Source organism: Sus scrofa, chromosome 15 (assembly GCF_054392235.1).
Source record: "Sus scrofa isolate SSC_HxYL_T2T_F1_AM1 chromosome 15, Sscrofa_HxYL_maternal_Yorkshire_Landrace_v2.0, whole genome shotgun sequence".
NCBI classification, from domain to species: Eukaryota; Metazoa; Chordata; class Mammalia; order Artiodactyla; family Suidae; genus Sus; species Sus scrofa.
The window spans coordinates 81,404,888-81,429,020 of record NC_139397.1 but is presented as its reverse complement, the minus strand read 5'-3'; the positions used below and the strand labels follow the sequence as shown (position 1 = coordinate 81,429,020).

Here is a 24,133-nt window from a genome sequence, read left to right as displayed (position 1 = left end):
GCTGTGCTGTAGGTTGAAGATACGGCTCGGATCCTGCATTGCTGTGGCTGTGGCTGTGGCTGTGACTGAAGCTCCAATTTGACCCCTAGCCTGTGAATTTCTATATGCCACACATGCAACCCTAAAAAGCAAAAAGAAAATTATTCTTCTTCTTGTTTAATCTCTTTAATGTGCAGTGTGGGAGGGTGGAAGAACCTGTGCACATTAATCAAAAATGCACTCAGTTTGAGGAAATGCTTGGTTTTTAAGGGAACAAAGCCATTTGGACAGTCCTGCTAATCAATTTCATTGTTAGAGGTACCAACCACGGAGTCTCTCCAAGCTTCTCTTGAAGGCCTCATTATCCTAGACCCATCTGCTTATTTAAGGGGCAGCTGTGATAGAAAGGAGCTCATAACAGGCCTGGACTCAAAAGAAGCAAGATCAAATACCAGCTCTGATAATATTGTACCAACTTGGGCAAGTCAGCTAATATTTTCCAGTATCTATTCACCTGTAGACTGTTGACTTTGCAAGGTTATTGTATGAATTCAATAGAAAAGGGGTGTTAAATTTTGTGGGTTTTTTTTTTTTTTTGATGTAAAAGTATCTTGCTGGTTATCGAAGCAAAAAAAATGTAAACAAACAAAACTCAATAATTATGGAGACAGTAAGGAGAGAATTATAGTCAAACAATGGTGCTGGTATAAACTGGTATAACTCCTTCAGAAAGCAGTTACAATGCATATTGACAATGAGTATGTATCGAATTGTCTTTTTTGATCTAATAATTACAGGTATGAGAGTATGTCATTGAAAACGTAAAAATAATAATAAGGGGGAACTTCAAATGTGGAAAGATTTTCTTCACAGCATTTTTCGGTCGTGGAAAACAACCTAAATTTTTAAGTAAATAATGAAATGTTTAAGAACATCATTACATGCTTAGGATGCTTAGAATCTTATAGTGTTAAATGAATAAAAATGGGTTCGAAATACATATTTGATATGATCACATCTTTATACCAAGAAACATAAGCATTGACAAAGACTGAAAGAAAATAAAATGAAACGTCCAACAATAATGGGTAAAAGGAAACCAGAAGATGCTTTGGATAAAAGCACTACATGAACTTTTGCCCCTCTTTGCATTCCTAACACCTTAGACATTATCGACACACTATATATTAAATGAAAATTTTAAAGTATTATACAGTAGCTCTGAGATAACTAGAACTCTGCTCAATCAATGAACCCAAGCTTTAACTTAATTACTCCTGCAAAATAGTTTTGAAATATTTTTTTCCTGTAGTTTACTCTTCTTTTTCCATCCTGCCATCTGTAAGATCATAGATATTAAGGAACTAGCACATTTGGCATTTGGTCGAATAGCAAAAGCTTGGATTAAGTCATTGAGTGTCACAAGGCTCAACATCAAAGGAATTTTCCAGCATTTCTCCCCACACACAGCCAGGCCATGTCACTTGATCCTGAAGAATGCCAGCAGTGAGCAGTGGGTGGTGACTGCTCATGGCAGGGGAGCCAATGTATACGTTTCCATCAACAGGAAAATGGGTGTGAGTCCAACACCAGGCGGGGGTGGGATGGGTTGAGCTTGAAGTGTGATGAGCAGAAAAAGCTCGTCAGCATATCGTAGTGAGTTATGTATATAGAGGGAAAGACAATAAATAAAACCTCATTAATTCATAGAACTAAAATAAAGCATCCCAAATAAGCAACTACATGAATATTTTGTTCTCTAACCATTGGAAGTAGTACTGCCTTCAGATGAAAGCCACCTTCAATGGTTGCTTTTTGTAATAACATTGTACACAATTATATTGTCTTTCTTGCATGTCCTACAGGCTTCTCCATGGCTCACTTGGGAATAGAGCACCAGGCTCATCACCCAGTGGGGTTGTCCCCTGGAGAAGTAGAAGATAGCCTGTGTTGGGGCAACCCAGAGAAGAGGAGGATTTTGCAGAGAGGGGATAATACTTCTAGGGCAGAAATTAACTCGACTCTTGAATTTCAAATAGAAGTATTTCTTCGCATCTGAGTTCACCTAAAAAGCAAAAGAACAAATGTGTACCTCAATTACAGGGAATGAAAAGCCCCCCGAAGGCTCATGGAATCACAGAAGGTTAGCAATGAATGATATTAATATCCACCATGCACAAGATACACATTCTTTACAGATGAGGAGACAGTTCAGAGAGGTTAGGAATTTTTCTGAGATCACACAGCCAGTAAATGGTAGAGTCAGGATTCAGACTCCTATCTCTCTGCTGCTCTGGCTTCTACACTATTCAAGTAGCACAGGGCTTGCCATCTGCCAAACACCACCAGTACTGTTCATTGGATGTTTAAGAAGCAGTGTAGTGTGATGGAAAGTGCTTTGGAGTCAGACTGGAGTTTTCATCCTAACTCTGCCACTTACTGCTGTGTGACCTTGGATGAGTCACCTCCCTGAAAGTCAGGCTCATCTATAAAGCAGATCATGAACCCACTCCCACTGTGATGGTAGGAATTAAATGAGATAATGCACTTCAAGCACTGAGCAGGGGACCTGGCGCAGTACCTGGCGTTACTATCTACCACTTCTCTTGAAGGCAGACCCAAAGCCCTGAACATTCAGCTCAGCCACAGAGGAAGAAAGTGGTCCAAACACTCCATCTTTCTTTGCAAAAACTGTGTGGATGTCTTTGACCTCATTTGTTCCCAACCACAATACATCAAATCCAATCTAGACAATTTAGTGCTTGGAGTCATTTGGATACTAATCTCATCAGTTTTATTTCCATTTTCTAGTTGACCCAAACAAACTATTTTAAGAGGCTAACAACTTTAAGCCAAGGCTGCCAGTAAAAATAGACTTATTTTGAAAATAGCAGGAGCTTTCTAAAGGAATGTAAATATAAACCCACACAATACAGGGAGGGAGCGGATTTTTTTTTTTTAATTTTTTTAATTGAAGTATAGTTGATTTACAATGTGGTGGCTTCTGGTGTACAGCAAAGTGATTCAGTTATACAGACATTATTTTCATATTCTTTTCTAAGAGGATTTTGAATATATTTCCCTGTGCTGTACAGTAGGACCTTTTTTATCCATTCTATATGGAAGAGTTTGCCTCTGCTAATCCCAAGCTCCCATTCCTTCCCTCCCCCACCCTCCCTCCCTCTTGGCAACCACAAGTCTGTTCTCTGTATCTGTGAGTCAATAGAGGGAAAATTTGATAGGAGTTTGGTCATTGGCTTTGGTGACAGCTCAACTCTAAATTCGCCCCAGTTCTATTTTGGGATATTAAAATCTATATGTGTTTAATATCCCAGCCACCCTGCCATCCATTAGGTTTGAATGTCCTTTATGGAATGAATTTGATCCTCCCGCCTTACTTTTGGTCTCCCTCCAGAGAAGCTAACTTGCTGGCATAGTTCTGCCATTTGTCAGCCAGAAGGCTGGTTACACATTTGCTCGTCAATCTAAACCTAACCTATCCTCATACGAACACTTGGGGTTTCGTGTAAATCACCCAGCCGTTCTGTCATTCATCAGCAATATCTCTCCACAGTGTTCTCCACCCATGTGGCTTCATGAACTATTTCTCTATGTTTGTGGAAGAAATATTCAAATGAATGTGCTTTTTCAGGAGTGGTGACACCAGAATGTTTTAAATCTGTTCATTACCACAACAAGGATAAACGCTATTTCTGCCAAAGACTTTTGATAACGGGTGCAGTAATGCATCTCAGCACTTTCTGAAATTAAAAGTCTGCCCTGAGAGGTAAGTAGGATAATGCATGACTAACAAAAGCAAATCCAAATTTCGGAGCTAAGTTTTCCTCGTCAGTATAATTGATCGTTTCCAGCAGATGCCGCCTTAGAAAGTTTATCATGTTATTTCTACTCTCTTGATATTAACATCCAGGTGAGACTGACCCCATTGTTTGTAAAAGGGCAGATCCTTATTAACTTAGCATGCTTTCTTGTGCTGTTTCTTATATTGAAATTCACACACACTTTTAACCATTGTACTTCAAAACTCCGCTAGCATTTAAGGACAAGAGTTCATAGAATTATGATTTTGTCACTCATTAAAATACTTTAACATTCAGTTGTTTGGTTTCTTAAGAAGCTTTTTAAGATATTTGTTCCGGATTAGAGTGAGTAATTCTTACAACTTAAAATTAGGTGCTTTGAGTCTAGCCCTTTCTGGCTCTTTTGGCATTTGCAAGAGGCACAGTGGAACCGAGGAACTAGGTATTTAAACAAGAAAAATAAATGTCAGTTCTCATTGACACTTCCATTCCAATGGACCAGTTAACCTCAGTGTTTCTGATTGTGAAATGATGTTTAACTGTAGAGCTAATTCATGAGAACTATGGAGACAGCGAAGAGGGGAAATTTCTAATCTAGGCTATCTACAAAGAGCACGCTGGATTCCTACATGTATCTGAAAATGCCTGGTGTCGTCACTGTTCACTTATGTAGCATTACTATTCACTTTGAGAGCGTGGAGGTATCAGTGCCATGCACACACACACAAATCAAATATCTGTGAAAGGTTATTCATCCAAATAATGTGTCTTCTAATGTGTCACAGAGAGAGCTATATCACTATATCATATTGGCTTTCAAGATGCCTAAAACGGACAAGAATATAGATTCTGGTCAGAAAATCATGGTGGTTCTTTCCTGTTTTGGATTCTGAACGGGCTCAGCAGATCACAGTTTTTGAGTACTGGGTTTCAAACATAAAGTCACTTAGTGACGGTATAAAGATGAGCATCTACGTAAGTAAAATTCTGTGTCTCAGTGAAATGGAGAAATGTCTTCCTCCCCAGCCGTGTCTCTTATTCCCGTTCAGTCTCCTGGTAGCCTTTTCCTCCATCTGACTCACTCCCTCTAGTGTTTCCTGAATGAAGTACAGAAACTAAAGCTCAATTTATGAACAAACAAAAAAATAGGATTGCAGTCTTGCTCTATTTTTCCCAGTTACCATACACTGAAGCAAACTTACCAGCAGATGTTTTGACATGAACATTAAGTGATTGCAGGAATTTTTTATCTAAGAGTCTCAAAGTTAGATTCTTGTATTCCAACATCAGTTCCCCAAAGGGAACATTGACTCCTACTCTGTTAGGTTTAGATTCCTTCCCTGCCTTTGAATCCTTACATTCTAACTTACTTTTATTGTGATATGTGGGACAGTGAGGGGAGGGGGGATTCAGTTATAAACCAAAGCATGCAAGCAGGCATTTCTTTGACCTATTTTCCAGGGGTAGAACTTACACTTTGTAGTCTCCTAAGTTACCCAAGGTATTTTGATTTGAGAAAGGTGATTTTTTTTCAAATGGCTTTGCGGGCTTATTTTCTACCACAGAAGCCCTTCGTCAAACCAGGAAGAGTAGCTACTAGGGAAATGTATGGCTTATGAGCACTTTTTCTTTACAGAGAAGAAAATACGCTTCCAAAGCTGTCAGCTGCTGTTGCTCCTACTTTGGAAACCAGCCGCGGCTGATGGTGAGAGCTAACTATAGGCCAAGGTCATCTGGGGACCCACCCTGCTCACAGGGTTGGTACCCACACCTGGCCAGAATACATGGGCCAGTTAGTTCAGCCAGCCCAGCCCGCAGAGCTATATTTAGTTGGCCTTCCCTCGAGAAGGCCCTTGACTGTCCTTCATGCCACTGGCATCCAGTTTTATACTTAACTATTCTAAGCACTAATCTGATATCGTCTCTCTTTCACAACATCCTACCTCTTTTGGGACTCCCAGAGCTGAATGATAGATATGTCAAATGCTAATTTTTTTGGGGGGAGGGGGCTGCACCCATGGCATATGAAAGTTCCCAGGCTAGGCGTCAAATAGGAGCTGCAGCTGCCAGCCTCCTCCACAGCCACATGGGATCCAAGCTGCGTCTGCAACATACACCATAGCTTACCTCAATGCCGGATTTTTAACTCACTGAGAAGGGCTAGGGATTGAACCTGCATCCTCATGGATACTAGTCAGGTTCACTACCATTGAGCCACAACATGAACTCCCAAATTGTAATATTAACACTCATCTTTTGCTTAATGCCACAAAGCTCACCCAGATGGCTCAAATATATCAAATTACTTCACCCAAGTGCCTGAGCAAGAAACCGCGGGCTTCCTTAGCCTCCTTCATCTCTATAGTCATCCACCACATCTGTCCTGTCACTGCCAGGCTGGATCCATGCCCACTCCTAAGGATCTCTTGTTGATCCTCTCCTGTTCCGTGTTTATGGTCACGACGTTTCACCTATGGTTGCCTAGACTTCTGAAATGGCTTCCCAGGCAATCTCCCTGCCTCCAGTTCACCAACATTCCACCATCAGTTATCTTTTAAAATCACAAATCAGAGTGCATCACTCTTCGGTTTAAAATCCTTCCATGGTTCCTCCTCACCTTCAAGATAAAGTTCATACTCCCTAGACCAGTATTTGATTCATCAAGATCCAGAAACTCCTGCCTACTTTTCCAGCTCATCCTTTATCATTTCCTTCCTGCCATCTTCCCAACTTTCCCTTCATCACATAAGTATACCCTGTGCTTCGACCAAACTAAGCATTTACTCTTCCCTAAACCCACCAGGCTCCTTCATGTCTCCAGATCTGCCAAGTTAAGTTATCTACCTAGTGATTTTCTATTTTTCTCCCACGAAGATTCAGTTTGAGCGTCACCTTTTTGTTTTGTTTTGTTCTTTGTTTTTTCTTTTTTTCTGAGCATTTCCTTTTTGATGGAGCTTTCCCTGACACTCTTCCAAAGCTCTTTCCACAGCTTACACACCCACATGCACATGCACACACACAAACACACATATTTTGGACTCTAACGACTGTAGGGCTTTTATTGTAGGATCCTTATATTATTGATTGATCCCAACATTTAGCTATATCTCAATTGAAGCTGTAAATACCTTTTGTGGTATTAATAAAAATATAAATCTCATAAACAAATCATCTAGTTGCCTTTAAGAAAGTGTATCTGAATCTAAGTCCTGTCTTAACCTATGCCCTTCAGGAAACAGAACTTGACTTACCAGGTTTGAAGTTGGTCTGTAGTCTTAAGGACCCATATCTGCATTACAGAAAAAGAAAAAAAAAATGGATGCTTCTGCCAAGAGATGACCTAGAAAGGTCTTGAGGGCCAGGGACTTAGGTCAGAGAAAAAGAGTCAGGAGCAAGGAAATGTGGGGCTGGGCTGGTCACCTCATGCAGACAGTCCAATCCTGAAAGACTCAGAAACCTAAGAGGCTGTTAAAATTGAGACAGACACCACGTGTGTCTCTTACCCACGGTGTGCCTCTAGGCTGTCTCTTCTCTACTTACCTCTCTACACCCTGCTCATCTATGCAAATTCCCAGCTTAGGATCTTTCACTTAACCTGGTAACCTTGGGCGTTCCCATTGTGGTACAGCAGAAGTGAATCAGACTGGTATCCATAAAGATGCAGGTTCGATCTCTGGCATCCCATCCCCTCAGTGGGTCAGGGATCTGGTGTTTCGTGAGCTATGGTGTAGGCTGCAGATGAGGCTCAGATCCCACATTGCTATAGCTGTGGTATAGGCCTGCAGTTGTAGCTCTGATTTGACCCTTAGCCTGGGAACTTCCACATGCCGCAGGTGTGGTCCTAAAAAGACTAAATAAATAACTTGGTAACCTTGACTTCAAGATCAGTTACCAGCATAGTTTCTACCTTTGCCTTTCTAGGTTAGTCATTTCCCCCCATGCAGTTTTCCCCAAGACAAATACTTCAGGAGGCTGCTGAGGTTTAATTAATCATGCCTATCTTAAGTAGCATTTGGCAGCCACAGTTCTCAGCATCTCCTTGTTACACTAAGTATCAACCCTACTTAAGTTCTGCTCAAAGCTCAGGTAAATGCTGATCCCTCACCAGCTGTGAAAGATCAACTCCCAGAAAAAGATATCAACCATAATTCTTCTCAAATCTAACTAGCCTCCAAACTCAAACTTCTCTATCTCTTCATCTATACGAGCCCCCCATTTTTCCATTATCTCATTAAAAAAAATTACTGAGGAGTTCCTGTTGTGGCTCAGTGGGTTAAGAAACTAACTAGTATCCATGAGGATGTGGGTGCCATCTCTGGCCTTGTTCAGTGGATTAAGGTTCTGGTGTGTTGCCGCAAGCTGCCGCATAAGTCACAGACTTGGCTTAGATCTGGCATTGCTGTGGCTGTGGTGTAGGCCGGCAGCTGCAGCTCTGAATCGATCTCTAGCCTGACAACATCCATATGCTGCAGGTGGGGCCCTGAAAAGCCCAAATTTTATATATATATATATAAATATAACTGAGCATGTATTTGCCAGACGAGGGATGGAGGCAGTGAACAAGACAAACACAGTCCTCCCCTGCAGCCCCCTCCCCAAATCTTGCAGTGCAGCCATCTCTCCATTGTCCCTTGAATCTGACCTTTATAAAGGACTCTGTCTTTTTGTATCAAATATGCTCCCACCTGCCATCCCTCTGGGCATGTTTGAATCTTTACAATTCTTCAGACTCCATTCAAATCTTCCTACTGATGTCTAGTGTTGTCTCTCTCATAGCAAAGTGGATTATGAACTGGTTAAAGTCCCATATATAAGGATGCCTTGTAGAGAGCCAATGCTGATCTTAAGGAGGCTTCTAGAAGTACTTCCAAGGGCTCTGTCATACCTATAATTTATATCAATTGAAGGTTTTGATACAGGCAGAAAGTACATGCTTACTCCTGTGTGAACAGCATGAAGCTAGATAGGTAAGAATGAGGTCCAAACACAGAATCAGGATGTATTAGCTTGAGTTATGTGACAAATAACAAAACAGAGGGGCTTAAAACAACAAATATTTATTATCTCACAGTTTCTTTAGTGCAAAGTGCTTAGATTATCCCTGTGAGCAGACACAGAGGGAAACTCTCAGCCTTCACCAGGGAGCCTCCCTTCCATGTGGGGGAAATGGAAGGACAAGGCAAGCCTAGGGAAACCCAATGGAAAGAAATGGCAACATAGTCCATGACATGTATGGGGAAGGATCGTGTTTTAGAAGAACAGGAAGATATATTCTGGGTACCCATTTTCACTCAGCAATAATGCAACAGGGCCCTTAGTAAGCAGCTGTTCCCTTGTGATAAACTACCAGCTCTAACTCAACACAGTCCTCACACTGCTTTGTAGCATTTCCAGTTGTCTCAACACCAAAACGGCTGGTGACTACCATTTGAATTGGCATTTACCCCATTGTCATCTTATAGAAGGGTTGAGGGAGATTCCTCTGTCTCTATCAAAAAATGTGAAAACTCAGAATTTCTGTCATGACTCAGCGGTTAACAAACCCAACTAGTATTCATGAGGACTAGGATTCAATCCCTGGCCTTGCTCAGTGCGTTAAGGATCTGGTGTTGCCATGAGCTGTGATGTAGGTTGCAGACACAGCTTGGATCCTGCATTGCTGTGGCTGTGGTGTAGGCCGGCAGCTACAGCTCTGATTCCATCCCTGGCCTGGGAATTTCCATATGCCATGAGTGCAGCCCTAAAAAGACACACACACACACACACCACACACAAAGATGCTATTATTAAACTGCTTCATTCACCCATTCTTTCATGTGGCACCCCCAGTTCTGTTCTCATTTGAGTTTTCCACTCTTCCAATTTTCCACTCTTTTTTAAGTAACTTGAAAGGTTTTACTTCTTGCTGTACCTTGCCCTTTCTACGACATGGGGGGATGGGTGGTGAGTGCTGCCAACAAATATTTGATTGACTAATTGACAGGTTGGATCAAGTTGCAGGGAAAGAATAAATATGAGGGGAAAGTACCTGCTTCCTCATTTAGATACTGTCTTGTCAAACCCAAACATCCAATTCCTATCCAATCATTGCATTTTAAGCAGGGGCAGCTGGACCTTACTGCTCACATCCTGCCCAGTCTTTACTCCTTCAATAAAGGCAGGAAACAGAAGGGCTCTACACACAGCAGTCACAGACACTCATCAGAGACAAACCACCAACATGGCACTTAACAAGCACAGGCTCGCCGGTCCAGCATTGGCTTTTGGGAGTCAGATGCCCACACACTCCAGACAAGACTGTAAGCAGCCTTCTCCCTTCATCCTTTGGGGGCTGGGGGCTGAGGAACAAGGCTCCCTCAATTTTGTAACAAAAAACCTATTTCAGTGAAACAAGAAATGGAGGGCAGCCATGCAGTCAGCCAGTCAGTTATGCCACCACGTTGTAGTGATGTTAGTATTTCATGCCAGTAATTCTGTCTAACAGAAACTCATCTTGGCTTTTTCCCATTCCTTTTAGCAAGATTGCAGTTGTAAATCAGCAAGAGTGTCCTGGAGGCTGCTTCAGGTTTGTTGTCGGAAGCAGTCTAGGGGGAAGAATCTTCAGAATAATTTAGAATATGTGTTTAAGAAGGAAGGTCAGTTTTGCTTTTTAGAATCAGAGCACTGTGCCAAAATTGGCTTTGAAGGGATGGCTCTAAATGTCAGCCTTGGAATTTGAATTTAGAATATTTTAAAAAAACAACAATTCATACCTTTACCCCCAAGGGACTTGCTTCAGATTCTCAGCTCTAACCTCTGAGCATCCTCTAAATTTGAGAGGCCATTTTAATAATAATTCATTTTAGATCGATAAAACCCCTTTTTGTTCATAAAAACAGTTTTATTTGTAGCTCCAAGAGGACGCTATGGTGGGTGTCTTTCTGACCTGAAGGGCCTTATGAACAGAAACCGAATTGGCAGGGAGAGTTCAGATCCTGGCCCTACTTCTTTTTTTAACGAGTCTCTTCCTTTTTTCCTTCCTTTCCCACCCCCAAACTCCTGGCAGCCACATTTCTACTCTCTGTATCCATGACTTTTTTTTTTTTTTTAATATTCCATACATGAAATACCTTGCCTATTTTTCTTTGTCTGGCTTTTATCACTTAGCATAATACCTTCAAGTTCTATCCATGGTGTGGCCAGTGGCAGTTTCCTTCTTTCTCATGGCTAAGTAATATTCCATTGTTTATATAGACCACATCTTTTTTGTCCATTCCTCCACTGATAGACACTTGGGCTGTTTCCACATCTTGGCTATTGTGAATAAATTCTGAAGTGGATGTGGGATATCTTTTGGATGTCCTGTTTTCATTTCCTTTGGATAACTACCCAGAAGTGGGATTGCTCACTCATATGATAACTCTATTTTAAATTTTTTTGATCCTGCCTCTTAACAAACAATGTGATCTTAGGCAAGTACCTTAACCTCTCTGGGTCTTTCTTTCTTTATCTCTAAAATTAAGAGACAGTGTTAGAGGAATAAATGAGAAAAAAAAATGTAAGTATTAGGAAAGTGGAGATAGAGAGATGAATGGCTCAAGTCACTCAACCAGAGGCTGCAGAATCAAGGCTGGACTCTATTTTTCATGACCCAGGACTCAGCCTGGCACCAGCTTGTTTGTTAGCTGAACATAGACATGCATCCCTCTGAGGTCAGCCCTCCTGAGCTAAGGATGGATTGATATGAGACACAGATTCAGTGCTGCAAAGATTGGATCTACCCACTTCCAAGGGCTCTCATCTGTCTAGACCACACCCCCTACCAGATTTACCTGACTCCCAGCAAGTCACAGACAAGCAGGACTCAGCAGGCATTCTTTGATGGAAAGAGTCCATTTCAGGAATCTATTATGGCCCTCTTGTTGGGAAGCATGGGTTGGGAGGGGATCAGGGGACTTGGAAACAATCCATATATATGGACTCCATTGCAACCCTCTGCTTAAAGCTCCTGTTCTGGCCCCGCCCTGTATCCTTAGCAGATCTGCCTCTTCCTTGTGTGCCTATGAATGCTTCACCTCAGTAGGCTCACTGTGGAATAACACAAAGGGCCCCTCTCCCCCCACCATGATTTCTGCTGCACAATATCAACTCCCCACTCTCTGTGGCCTTCAAGAAGGCCTGATATCCCAGAGGACCAAAAACCAACCCCCCCCTCCCATAAAAGCATCATCCTTGGCCAGTCCCACCCTAGCTTCTTCTGTCAGAAGACATTGGGAAAGAAAGAAACACCTCAAGTAATCTTTAACTCTGAGCACACTGTTTGTTTTTATTGCTAACATTTGGCAGCAAAAAGAAACAACAGCACTTTATCTAGACACTTGAGACAGAAAAAAGGACCAGCTCCTCCCCTGGTCTTTAAGAGATGTTTGAGCAATCACTTTGGGCACATGCTGTCTTCACACATACCAGGCAACACTCCAAAGTGGGAGGCCTGATTCGTTCACTGTGCAAATATTTTTTGAACTGGCATGGTTCTAGGTGCTGGGGATGCATCAGAGAGCAAAACAGACAGGAGTTCCTGTTCTTGCGGAGTTTATATTCTAGTGAGAGGTGAAGGAGGTAAATATTTAACAACTTAATAAAGAAGTAGACGATATGGTGTGTTAGGAGGTAAAAGAAAAATATAGCAGGGTAGGAGGAATGGGGAGTGCTGGCAGGGGGCGGGGAGCATTTTACATGGGATGGTCAATGTTGAACTTATTAAGAAGGCAATATTTTGGCAAAGTCTTAAAGGAAAAGAAAAAGGTAGCCAAGTGGACATCTGGAAAGCAATGTTAGAGACAGCCAGAATAGCTAGTGCAAAGGTCCTGTGGTAGGAGCATGCTGGATGTTGGTGAAATAGCAAAGAAACTGGTATGCCTGGAATGAAGTGGGTGAGGAAGAAAAGAGAGAAAATGAGGGCATGGAGGAAACAGTGGCCAGATAAGTAGGGCCCTGTAGGCTCATATATAAACTTTGCTTTCCTTTAGAGAGATAGAACCATTGGAGCCATTGGAACAGAGGTGTAACTCCACCTGGCTTGGGTTTTAATAGGATTCCACTCTGGCTTTTGCATGAGGTTTTCATTAAAGGCTCAGTTAAAGCCTCAGGGATAGGGCCTTTGCCCACGTTTACTTCTTTTCCTCAAAGATGTTCCAAGTTGGTGAATTTCCATGCTGACACATCAGCATGTCTCACAGAACTGAACCGTGACCTTCATCATGGCTCCCTGCCCCCTGGAAGCACGGTTCCCATCTTTCCCCCCAGCATCACATGGCGATGGATAAAGAAAGGGAAGAGTCTTCTCTTTCCCTCTGTTTGCAGACTTCTCCATAATTCTAGCTCCACCTAACAAGATCCATTAGGGCTAATTAACAACCCTCCTTTCAGGAGATGTCTCTTCATGATGATTAATTCTGGGTCAGAGACAGAAAGCTTGTTCCATTATAGTTCTTTTAAAAAAAATATTATTATTCAGGCTTCTGATACTGGCATGAACTGCGGGTGAATTTCTGAAGTCATGTTACTTAGCTGTCACAACTAGTAATAGAAAAATTCAGTTTATAAAGAATTAGGAGAGGCAGGAGAGGCATGCTGTTCGGTTTAGAACAAAGGAGATCAATCCTGACACAATGGCAGCGTGACATTCGTGGACTTTGAAGATTCTAGGCTTCCTCTTCATTAATTAGAGAGAATCAAGAGTTCTGGTGGTTAATTATTTGCAGAAATTGTGCTCGGCAAAAGCAGATGCCAACTCACTCCAGCCGCTTCCAGCTGCAGCTCTGCATGATAATGAAACCGTGTGTCAGTCCCTAGCTGGATCCGGGTTGGCAAATAATCCCTGGGGTGGCCACAGCTGTCCCCCACCCCTCAGGTTTAGGCGGGGAAATGGGACTTCCTGGCATAGGGACCCCAGGAGCCTGACCCTGTTTTGAATGGATTACCTGATAGATAGTGCTTTTAAATCCACATCAAGAAACATAAGATCAAAGTTACCTACAGTCTATTCTTATGAACTGTATGCTTGGTGAGGTCGAGAACAGTTCCCATCAAGGTCAGAGGGTGCACTTGACTTATGGCTGCTGTTACCACTGTTGTAACCAGGTTGAGTAAGTAATCAAGTCATTTAAAAAACTTGAAGTGTTCTTAATTTTTTAATGCCAAAGGTAAGTTAAATACTACATTCATATTAAATTCAAGCAATGTAGTCATGTACACAGTAAAAACGGAAGGCTCTTCTGTGCCCTCTTCCCACCCCACCCTCCTGAGACAACCACCATGAGGTCAAGACCTTTCCTTCCAGACTCCTGGGTTTCGGGTTGCAGCCTTAGAATCCTCTTCTGCAGAGCCAGATCCTGACAATTTGACATGACCTCTTAGCATCCTCGCTGCTTTTCCTGTGCCCCCCCCCCAACCCATTATTGCCCTCTGTTTCTCTGCTTCCACAAGACTTAGTGGCAGATTTAACATAGGGACACCCCAGTTTGGGAGTCTTGCCATTGGATTTGACCACATGGACTGTCCTGTGAATGTAGAGACATTGGTTCTTAGTTGCATGATCTTAGTGTTTCCACACAGGAGACAAGAAGTAAATCTGACAACCCCATCGTGGCGTTAGCAATGCATCTGCAATTGAATCTGTTGAGCCCAAGTTTAATTTGACAACAGATATTGTTGGAAAGAAAGTAGAAGAGCATGTGCATTGTAAAAGCCCTCAGCCCTGTTGACAGGGAACAGATGCCTGTGGTCTGCTCTCACCTACTGGGGGAGGGGAAACAGGACACAGTGCTGCTCTTCCAAAAATAGAGATGGAGCTGATGTTAGCCCTGACCTCCTGCACCCCAAGGAAGGCCACAGGCAGAGCATCCTCTATAACCTGCCTTCTTCAACAATTTCTTGGGGGAGGCAGGGGTTATCCAGATGACCTCAGATCTCAAGCAGCTTAGGGCCTTTGGCGTCTGATTGATATTCGGGAAGGGCTGCGTGTGGTGGGAGGAGAGTGACTGCCTGGCCGGGATTTCCCCAAATACCCAGTTGGGTGGCTTGACATTTGCTGGCATTAAGACCCTTTGGCCATTTCACAGCCCATTTATTTAAGGTATTTGAAAATGCTCTCTGCAGAGCAGCCAAGGTTATAATATTAGCCTGGCTCACATCAGACCCTCTCTCAGGTTACCAAGGTTATTCTGACTACTTAGAGGTTACTCAACTTTAAATAGCAGCAGGAAGTTTTGCTCACATCTCGATTATAGCATTTATTACATTCCTTTGTAATTATCTGTCTACCCAACTGTCTCCACTGCTAGAGAGTTACCTCCTTGAGGGCAGTGACTGTGTTTTAAGCATCTTGCTGCTGTCAGCTCCTCATGGGAGTAAGGTCCAAGTTTCAGGCTAACTCTATTTTACTGGGCTTTGATTATGTAAAAATAATATTTGTTTGCATGTTTGTTCGGTGGTGAGATTTTTGTGGTGGCAATTGTTTGTTTCAATGAACATGATTTGACACACAGTATAATAGTTTTTTGTGTCAACTTGGCTAGGCTGTGGTACCCTGATAGCTAGCTAATCAGACACGAATCTAGATGCTTCTGTGAAGATATTTTGTCGATGGGATTATCATCTACAACCAGCTGACTTTAAAGGAGATTTGCTCAAACCATTCCTCTGCTCCTCGCCTCCACACACACACAAAAACAAACTAACAAACAAAAACTAAAGATTACTCTCAATAATGTGGGTAGGCCTCATCAAATTAGCCTTAAGAGTAAAACCAGAGGTTTCCAGGAGAAGAAATTGCGACTCAAGACTGCAGTATTCACTCCTGCCTGAGTTTCCAGGCTGCCAGCCTGCCCTATGGATTTTGGATTGGCCCGTCCCCACAATTGTTTAAAATAAATACCTTTATATAAATAAGTAAAATCTCCTGTTGGTTCTGTTTCTCTGGAGAACCCTGACTGACCCACATAATGTACATAAACTCAGGTAAAACACACCATTTATCAGTCTATCTGTCTATCTGTTTGATTCACTCAGATAGACAGAGAGTGCCTGCCATGACCCAGGTATTGTGCTACATACTAGGAATAATGGTAAGAACAGGCCATCCCCGATCTACAATGGTTTGATTAAAGGCAAGTCCAGAGCCGTTCTGGAGGTTTCCTAGAGAAACAAACCCAGCCTTAAGTCTGCAGGAACTTGACTTAGACAGTGAGTCACCTGCAGCTGCCATGGCCTGGGGCAGGGACAGTCTGAGCTGGCACAGAGCCAAGAGGGAACAAAACTCATTTTGCCCAGATGTCCAGGGCACCCAGGTTTCCTGGTGCAAAAAGAAAAAAAAAGAAAAGACACAAAGCTGGGGGTGCGGGGCATACAGGGAGAGATGTTCAAGGTGGTTTTTCTTGCTACAGACAAGGGTGAAAAAACTTTCCTACAGGCACCAATTCCCAAGAACTTCCTTTCCTGGTGTGATGACAGGACCTCATTCCCTTCCCGTGAGCACTGGGGATTTCTCATCAGACACTCCTGTAAGGGCTGGCTGTGGGCTGTCATTGCACCTTTGGCCCAGAGGAGTGGCTGGGAGTGGGGTGTGGGTAGAAGCAGGCAGAGACTCGGCTCTTAGCAGCTTTTCCAAAAGTGGTACCTTTTAAATGAACTTTGAAAAGAATATACCATCCTGGCATTTATAGGTCTCAGTTGGAAGGAGTAAGAGCAAGCGGTGTGAACACAAGACCAGCCAGAAGGTTCCAAGAAAAGGCAGTCAGACGTGTGCTAGCCTTTCTATAAACCAGGTCCTGCCCTGACCAGCTTTATGCCCTGCCAGCCCCAGGGCACAATTTTCCTCCCTAAGTGGTAGCAGCAAGAAGCCAAGGCAAGGCTCAGATTAAGTGCCTCTGCCCCTGTGAGCAGCTCAGGGTTCAGGCAATACTGTGGGAGCCCACATAACATTGCTTCTTTTCTTCTGTTTTCTTTTCTTTCTGTTGTTTTTGTTGTTGCTTCTTAGGGCTGTACCTGCCCCACATGAAAGTTCTCAGGCTAGGGGTTGAATTGGAGCTACAGCCGCTAGCCTACACCACAGCCACAGCAACATGGGTATCCGAGCTGTATCTGCAAGCTACACTGCAACACCAGATCCCCAACTCACTGAGTGAGGCCAGGAATTGACCCCCCCATCCTCATGGATACTAGTTGGATTCATTTCTGCTGCATCACAACAGAAACTCCTATAACGTTGTTTCTGAATGAGAAAAAATGTCACCTTCCTCAAGACACTTGACTGCTATCCACCACAAACAGTCTTCATCAATAAAAATATCTATGATGATTCAGATGTAAAGGTTGTCGCTGGGGTTCTGCAAGGCGGGGCTACCTGTGCTTCCTCTCTGGAGCACCAGCCTTGAGCCACTGAGGAACTGTTATACTGGGGGCTTGCCCGATTTAGCTAAGAGGCGTCCACAACCCTGTGCTGTCCCTAGAGGAGATTTAATCCCCTGTGGCTTTCCCAGAAGTGCTCACCCAAAAGTCCTTGGGGCTCTGAGCTGGGACGTCCTTGCTGCCCACCTGGCAATGAGTGGTAGAATTTTTCACATTCCCACAATCACCTAATTCTTCCTTGTAAGCATCTCTTCTGTCTTCCCAGTATAGCTATTTACTAAGAAACTCAGTAAACTGTACTTTACCTTGGCTGGAAAAGATGCAGCTAATTTCGATACATCCAGGTGAAGCCCAGAATGGGGACAGGTAAACCAGCTACTTGTTCTACTCCCTCTTCAGGGGTTCATCCTAGGGATGCAAATGTTGGGTGAGTCGTCACTCTTCAGACAATGGCTCTGGCTGTGGACGGGCCACTCTGACCTCGCTGGCCTACAGCAGCCTTAGTGCTAAGGGCGCAGGCCCAGAGATACCTTCATCTCAGCCTTGACTTGATCAGCCTGGGCCCTGCCATCATCATCCTTCTGAGAGAGAAAAAGTCCCCTGGCCCTCCTCCCACACTCTGCTAAGATTCCCATTCGTGTGACACGGGGTGGAGGAGCATGCCTATCGCAGCTTGAGGAAGACTTGACTCTGAGTTAAGGGGGCGGCTTTCTGGGTGTTTCGCTGATGAGCCGGCCTCCCAGCCCACCACTCTGCTCTTTGCCCCTGAGTCTTTGATTACCCACAGTTGTCCCCTGTGTTGGCTGACAGACACATTTAGTCTTTGATTCCTGGCCTGATACGCTTAGTAGGAAAAGGAAAAGAAAAGCTCCCTGGATACACGTGTGCCCTTGGCAAAATGCCGCTGTCTTCTCTCTCCAAATCTACAAGGCTGACTTCTGCGCTTGCAACTCATTCCCAGGAGGGGCCTTTCCCTCAGGCTTCTGGAAGGAATTGCTGCAAGGGAGCAGCCATATGGAAGCCTTAACAAGTGGCTGGGGGAGCACTAATGGGTTTGGGTACCATTTTATGAGCATCACCACAAATGGAAGGGCAACCGAAGGTGAATTGCATGCTAACTGGGTGATTTGAAATGTTGATTGTACTTCCTGCTTCATTAGGTTTTTGAGAACTTGAGATGAGTTCCACAAAGTGCTTGATGCACAGTAGATGCAAAATGAGCACTGACTTCACTTTTCAAAAATTTCATAGAAAGTTGAGCAACAGAGGCCCACATGACATGCATCACTAGAGTAGGGCCTAAAGGCAAGGCCCCTGGGGACAGAACCCTGGGCTCAAAGCCCTCATCTGCCACATGATAGCACCGTGGATTTTGTAGATCTCTTAACCTCTATTGCATCCAGTTTCCCCACCTGTGAAATGGGCCCTGTGGTGGTAATAAGTACTTTCCTCAGAGTTCCCATCGTGGTGCAGCAGAAATGAATCCAACTAGCAACCATGAGGTTGTGGGTTCGATCCCTAACCTTGCTCAGTGGGTTAAGGATCTGGCATTGCTGTGAGCTGTGGTATAGGTATCAGATGAGGCTCGGACCTGGCGTTGCTGTGGCTGTGGTATCGGCCTGCAGCAACAGCTCCGATTCCACCCCTAGGCTGGGACCTCCATATGCCCCTAGTGCGGCCCTAAAAGGACAAAAGACAATAAGTAAATAAATAAGTGCTTTCATCAAAAGCTCTCTGTGTGTATGTGTGTGTGTAATTTTTGTGAAGATTAAGTGAAACCTAGAGCAATGCCTATCACTCCATTCTTTCTCTTAACTCTGAAATCAGCTCTTTATTGAGCACATACTATACACCATCTTCAATGTCCTTCTGCCTTGGATGCTCCACTTCAGGTACTGGTATGGCTGAGCCTTCACGACATCAGGTTTCACTCAGATGTCACCTCTCAATGAGGGCTTGTGTCCACTCTAGCTCCTGGCTCCACTGCTTTGCTTTCTTCATTCCTTAGGATTTTACTCTCTAAAGGACTCTATATTTTACTTTTCAGTATTATTTGTGGTCTCTCTCCTCTTCTTCAGGATATAAGCTCTATGAGAGCAGGGACCTCTGCCTATCTCATATCCCCAAGGCCAGCAATACTGCCTGGCTTAATAGGGGTGTCATAGAAACATGTGGAGTGAATGAAGGATATTTCCTTGAATGAGTAATAATCACAGGGTCTAGGACCAGTAAAATAACTTAGCACAAAAGAGCTTTTACTTATACATATGTTTTAAAGCAGCAAAGTACATTTATTGTGGGCCATGTGGTGATCTGAAAATAGTTATTTTATCCCCTGATTTGTTAAAAATACAAAACATATGCTCAACAAGGGGTATGTTAGCCCACAAGTGGATGTGAAATTGTTTTTTTGACAGATATTTCTCCAGAAACTTGCAGTGGCCAGTACCATGCTAGGCACCGGGGTGCACTGAGGAGTGAATTCAGTAAAACATTGAATTCCAGCTGTCTTTTGCAATTTCTTGAAGCAATTCTGAGCTGCATAACCTCAGTCTGCAACTCACGCCCACAGAGACCCTGTACTTGGAGACAGCCTCCAACTGACACACAGGTTGTGTCCTTAAGATTCATTTGTGATTTTACTGATGGAACTTGGGACACACGGTCTTACAGAACCTGCAGGTTCAGTGGAGGCGGGAGTTTCTCAGGCTGGGCTACGAAAGCGTATTGAAGAATAATGCAATTGACATACCATAAATTCAAGATGAAACATCTGTAGAAAAGAGTGTTATTGGATTACTAAACAAAATACCAGTTGAGTTAGAAAGTATGTCATGATGTACTTTGGGTGGTCATGCTTGAGAAAAGCGTTTGAAGGTGTTGAAAAAATTGTTTTGGCTTCCTTAAGGGAAGCTGGACCCTGAATTTTAATTGGGTGACCTCACATTTGGTATCTTAGCCTGAGCTAGTGCCTTAATTACTCACTCCCCCCTCACCTTGACTTTTCCATGGTTTTTTCTTTTCCTTCCTTTCGCTTTTCCTACTGTATACATATTTATCTGCCCCATCTTCTCTCTCTGATGGTTGATGCCTCTCCCACCTCTTTCTTGAGCATATGGAAAAGTCTCCTCCCATTTTACTCTTTTTTTTTTTTTTTTTAGGGCCACACCTGTGGCATATGGAAATTCCCAGGCTAAGGAATGAATCGGAGCTGCAGCTGCTAGACTACACCATAGCCACAGCAACGCAGGATCCGAGCCACATCTGCCACCTACATCAGAGCTCACAGCAATGCTGGATCCTTAAACCACTGAGTGAGGCCGGGGATCAAACCCACATCTTCATGGATACCAGTCAGGTTCGCTTCCGCTGAGCCACACTGGGAACACCTGACTTTTTTTTTTTAAACGATAGAAAAGGGGTCACAGAAAGAAAGCCTATCAAGACTACCTGTTTGGAAGGATGAGGTCTCTCATCTGGATTCCTAGAAAGAGAGAGAAAGAAAACTTTCCCATGTCATTCAAGGATGTCAGGAACAGTGGTACCTTTGCTTCTTTCCCTCTTTCTTTCTTTCTTTCTTTCTTTCTTTGTCTGTCTGTCTGTCTGTCTGTCTGTCTTTCTTTCTTTCTTTCTTTCTTTCTTTCTTTCTTTCTTTCTTTCTCTTTCTTTCTTTCTTTCTTTCTTTCTTTCTTTCTCTCTCTTTCTTTCTCCCTTCCTTCCTTCTTCCCTCTCTCCCTCTTCTTTCTTCCTTCCTTCCTTCCTTCCTTCCTTCCTTTCTTTCTTCTTTCTTTCTTTCTTTCTTTCTTTCTTTCTTTCTTTCTTTCTTTCTTTCTTTCTTTCTTTTTCTTTCTTCTTTCTCTTTTTTATGCCTACCCCATAGCATATGGAGTTCCTGGGCCAGGGATCAGATCTGAGCCACAATCGCGACCTTTGTTGCAGATGCAGCAATGCTGGATCCTTGACCCCACTGAGCTGGCCAAGGATGTAACCAGCATCCCATTGCTCCAGAGATGACTTCAGTCCATTGTTCCCCAGCCAGAGCTCCTGGCTTTTTTTTTTTTTTTTTTTTTTTAATTCATGCTATAAGTAATCGTATGACTTAGGGCAGGGGGAAGATACGAATATGGAGCTTTATATCTATTCTTCGCCTGAAGAACGTTCAAGGCAGTGTACTAATATGCTGTGTTGCAATGGGTTCAGCCCCTTTCAGGAGGGAAAACTAAAGATGTCTTAGGTCCTTATTGCTTCTGCTCTAGTAGAAAAAACTTCTATGGGCACCAGGAGACACCTGGTCTTGTCATTATCTGGGTGAGTCATCCTAGGACTGTTTCCTCATCTTTAAAATGTGGACAGTACAGACTTCCCATTGTGGCTCAGCAGTAACGAACCCAACTAGTATACATGAGGACACAGGTTTGATTCCTAGCCTTGTTCAGTGGGTTAAGGATCCGGCGTTGCCATGAGCTGTGGTATAGGTCACAGATATGGCTTGGATCCCGTGTTGCTGTGGTTGTGGTGTAGAGCAGCAGCTACAGCTCTGATTTGCCCCCTAGCCTGGGAACTTCCATATGGCATGCGTGCGGCCCTAAAAAGACACAAAATAAATAAATGAATAAAATAAAATGTGGACAGTAAATCTGTGCTTCTGATCTCATTAGACTGTTGACTAATAGCCCAGTAGAAATGAAATTGCTCTTAAGACTTAAAAGCCATAAAAGTCATGGTATTATAAATTATAAAAGGGGAAATTTCACCATCTCTGCAATGTTATGATAACCTGGATAATTTGGAAAGGCTTGGTTTGCTTACTTTACCAAGGAAAGCCCCGGGTTTTAAGTGAGATATCAGAATCAGATATTTGTTTTGGAACCATTATCAATTTAGGTAGGCAGTTTAGGTCTTAAGTGCAGTAAAATGTATTTGCCAAAGGAGAGGCCAGAAAGGACAAATGCCGTGTTGAGTGAATGCTAAATGTCATACCTGCATTTTTCCCTATGGACTGGGTTGGGCCATTCCCACTTCAGAACTGGGAAGAGGACACAAGCATTTAGAATATAACCTTAGGCAGAAATCTTTCTGTGTCAACTGCAGAATAAGGAGACTTTCTCCCCCTGGGGCCTGACTCAGGTGTCTAGAATGTATATTTGCTCATAAATAATAGGCATATTCAGTATTGTGATTATTTTTCTCCACTGGGTTGTTTGGGGATTTCAGTTCCCTCTGGGTGAACAGTTAGTTTGTGTCCTTGCAGAATAAATGCTCTGATATATGAGAGAGCCTCATTAGGATATGGGCCATTTGCACCATTCCCTAGCCAGCCAGAGACCAGTATAGTCATGGCACCTGTTGCTCTGAGATGCACTTACACATCTGGCTGTATTTTAGCTCATGAAGATGCTTTCTCAGAGGCAACCTTGGGGCAGACAGAAGATGCTGCCTGGTGTTTTAAAGGATCAATGGGCAGAGAATCAGAGGCCTGACATCCTTGTCCTGAGTGAGTGACTTTGTGACTGTGAATGAGCCCATGTCCTCTCTGTACCTCAATATCTCATCTACAAAGGGAGAGGACTCTACAAATGTCAAGAGAAAAAGTCAGTGTTATAAGCCCTACCTGTCCAGTTTACCACACATCTCATCAGCTGGATCTTATATATAGGCAAAGAGGTAGAAAACTGAGATTGAATGGGCCAAATGGAACCCTAAGTTGGATTTTATAGGCCCTTTATCACACTTATTAAAAGTTTTTATTTTCTTGCAAATCTTTTGGAAATCAGGAGATATTGCTTAAGAATCTAGATTTCTGGTTGCTCTTGAAAAATCAAAACATCTGGCCACCTTGGGCCCAAATTCCAATATAGTTACCATTAGCTAGAGCTGAGAGGTGGATGTTCCCTTTGGATCAGGCATGTGCTCTTAATTTTGCCACAGTCCCTACCAGTCCCTATTGATACTCACACCTGGTCTACCTTATGGGAACTTCCTGACCCCTGCAGGCATTTGACATTGTAATATTTGCTCTAATATCTCTTCCTATCCCAAATGTATTGACCTCTACTTTTAGTGCCTTTTCTAAAAGGAAACTTTCTGCAGATTGAGAGAGGGAGGGAGGGAAAGAGGGAGAAAGGGAGAGATAATTAATACTCTGGCATGAAGTAGGTGAGCAGATCACTGCTCTCCAGACAGGAGGATCTCAGAGTCCTGGTGAGGAGGGAGGAGGACTGGAAGGCCAGGGAATACCTGTGGAAGGGCAAAGGATTAGGTAGAGCAGCTCTGTAAAATAGAAAAACCATGCAGGCCACAAATGTAAGCCAGATACGCAACTGGAAAATTTCTAATGGCCACCTGAGAAGTAAAAAGAAATAGGTGAAGCATTTAACTGAGTATACCCAAAGTATTTTCATTGTGTCATGTAATCAATTTTAAAATGATCAATGATACAGACCTATACTCAATATCTTGTACAAACCTATAATGGAAAAGAATCTGAAAAAATATATATATATATAACTGAATCAATTTGCTGTACATGTAAAACCAACACAACATTGTATATTAACTATACTTCAGGAGTTCCCGTGGCGGCGCAGTGGTTAACGAATCCGACTAGGAACCATGAGGTTGTGGGTTCGGTCCCTGCCCTTGCTCAGTGGGTTAACGATCCGGCGTTGCCGTGGGCTGTGGTGTGGGTTGCAGACGCGGCTCGGATCCCGCGTTGCTGTGGCTCTGGCGTGGGCCGGTGGCTACAGCTCCGATTGGACCCCTAGCCTGGGAACCTCCATATGCCGCGGGAGCAGCCCAGGAAATAGCAACAACAACAACAACAAAAAGACAAAAAAAAAAAAAAAAAAAAAAAACAAAAACTATACTTCAACTTCAAAATTTATTAATGAGATATTTTACATATTTTCATACTAAGTCTCTGCAATCCAGTGTGTATTTTTATT

General features: G+C 43.1%; 1 protein-coding gene and 1 long non-coding RNA gene across 7 annotated transcripts in view; one reads left to right on the top strand and one right to left on the bottom strand.

Annotated features, from left to right (window-relative positions):
* Positions 1–981: 981 nt before the first annotated feature.
* On the bottom strand, positions 982–7,187 carry LOC110256935 (uncharacterized). Its single transcript, XR_002339018.2, has 2 exons — positions 7,052–7,187; positions 982–2,044 (listed from the first exon to the last, which is right to left on the bottom strand). It is a non-coding gene; the product is annotated as an uncharacterized LOC110256935 (long non-coding RNA).
* ITGB6 (integrin subunit beta 6) overlaps positions 3,536–24,133 on the top strand; it is a 133,690-nt gene continuing 113,092 nt past the window's right edge. For all 6 annotated transcript variants that reach the window (XR_014828652.1, XM_084997873.1, XM_021074453.2 and 3 more), the window contains exon 1: positions 3,536–3,766. The gene's annotated coding sequence lies outside the window, so the exon portion shown is untranslated. The remainder of the gene's footprint in view (positions 3,767–24,133) is intronic.